Raw genomic sequence first — 2,416 nt, 5'->3', positions numbered from 1 at the left:
ATTTTGAAAATCCAACAACCCTGGTGGAAAAGGCGTGGAGGCGATTTTGACAGCTGGGATGCAGCATTTCAACGCTTAGATTGCAATGCAAGACACTTCAATTGAGGGGGGGCGCTCCAACATTGGTTTACTTGTTGCTGATTGCATAATTTGTGGGGACGACATGCTTATTGTTGCCTTGTTTTAAAGGTTTTGCGATTGTTAGCGGCTCGCCGATTCAACCGACAGCTGACTCTGAAGCCAATATTCCCTGTGGGTCCAAGTACTGCAGGGATGTAAGAGACTAATTATATATAGGTCCCAAATGTATCCTTTAAGTAGCACTGCTCATATACTGACACACTAATCATTTCTACTGTTTATCTGCTAAACAGATAAATGGGGGTTCAGCAGTTTGAAATGTGGATTCAATCTGAAAACAAGTGCTGCACTTCATGACAGTCGCTGTGTGAAGCCCGGTGTGTTTCCTCTGACACCGTGCTGCAGTGTATTCAGGTACAGGTGAATATTTTGTGACGGTAACAAAATCACAAAGTCTTTCATTAACACCTTCCCCTCAGGTTTCCATGGAAACAAGCCTGGCGACTGCACACGTGTGGATGTGTTAGAGAGAGGAAGGTCTGTCTCCCTGTGAGTGTGTGTGTGTGTGTGTGTGATGTGTGTGCAAGAGTGTGTGTCACAGAATAAATATGTCTGTATGTGTGTGTGTGTCTATATATATGATTGCACATGCATTTTCAGTTACAGTATGTACCCATGCATGCTTTTGCATTGCATACAAGCAGGTGTACAATTTGTGTGTGTGTGTGTGTGTGTGTGAAGTGATGGGTGAATGCTTTTGCATGTATTTACATATTAAATTATGTGCCTGTATGTTTATGCATGTTAGCACTTCTATTATGTATATATGTGTGTGTGTGTTTTCATTTCTTTGCTATACTTTATGCATGTTATGTATGTTATGTATGAGTGTTTGCTGGTGTGTTTTGTGTGTGTGTGTGTGTGTGTGTGTGTGTGTGTGTGTGTGTGTAATGAGAAAGAGACCAAGTAGGAGTGCAAGTGTGTATATGTATTCTCATATCAGTCAGTGTGTGTGTGTGTGTGTGTGTGAGAGAGATAAAGACTGCATGTGTGTCTATCTGTGTATGTGTGTATTAATGTGTGTGTGTGTGTTGTGTGTTATGAGAAGAACTGAGATAGAGTGTGCACATGTATTCTCATGTGTGGGTGTGTTTATGAGTGTGTGTGTGTGTGTGTGTTGTGTGTGCATGTGTGATAGAGTGGCATCTATATGCTTTTATCCGCATGAGTTCATGTATGTGTGTGTAATTATGAACAGAGAGAGAGACAGAGTGCAAGTGTGTATCTGTATTCTTATATCCATGTATGTGTGTGTGTGTGTGTGTGTGTGTGTGTGTGGGGGGGGGGGGGGGGGGGGGGGGGGGGGTGGGAGCAGTGTGATGGGCAAACAAGAAAAAACATCAAGATGGCCTGTTTCTGAAGAAGAAGAAGATTCTCCCTTTATGAACAAAACTCTCCACTTGATCCTCTTTTTCCCCCCGTTTTAAAAAGCCTCCCACCCCCCCAACCCCCCTAACACACACACACACACACACAACACACACACACATCACCCCCCCCACCCCATAAACCAAAGCGTACTTCTTTGTTACGTTGAGTCGTCACCCAGTCAGTAACGGCGGCCTGTGGTATCTCAGCCGGCAGACGCAAAATTACTCTCCTCTGACATTTCAGTGCTTAAAAAGAGAAAATTCATTTGACTCCGCCGGACGGCCTGCCGCCCCTCCCCCCCCCCCCCCCCCCCAACACACACACACACACACACACACACACACACACACACACACCCTATTAAGCTCCAATCGAGCGCCGCTTTGGCAAAAAAACAACAAAACCTGAGGCTAATGGGAACGTCAGCTAGGTCAGAGAAGAGGCTTTACACACATGTCCATGTTGTGTCACACATGTCCATTTGTGTCATCTTTGATCTCTCAGTGGTATTATTTATTAATGCCCCCCCAACACACACACTCACACACACACACACACACACACACACACACACACACACATACATCACTCTCTCGCTCTCTCTCTCTCCTCTCCTTCTCTTGTAGTCTCTCCCTCTGTCTCGTTTTTTCATTCTCTCTTTTTTCTCTGGCTATCTGACTCACTCATTCCCATTCAGTTCAGTTCATTCTCTCTCTCTCTCTCTCTCTCTCTCTCTATCTCTCTCTCTCCCTGTCTTCTTTTTTCAGTTTCTCTTTCACTCTCTCTCTCTCTCCCTCTCTCTGTCTCTCTCTCTCTCATTCTTGTCTTTCTGACTGTCACTATCTCTCCGCGTCTTCCTCTCTATGAGTGTGTGTGTGTGTGTTTCAGTACCTGGACACTCTCT

The sequence above is a fragment of the Centroberyx gerrardi genome, chromosome 13 (assembly GCF_048128805.1).
Source record: "Centroberyx gerrardi isolate f3 chromosome 13, fCenGer3.hap1.cur.20231027, whole genome shotgun sequence".
Lineage (NCBI taxonomy): Eukaryota > Metazoa > Chordata > Actinopteri > Beryciformes > Berycidae > Centroberyx > Centroberyx gerrardi.
This window is presented reverse-complemented; position numbering follows the sequence as displayed.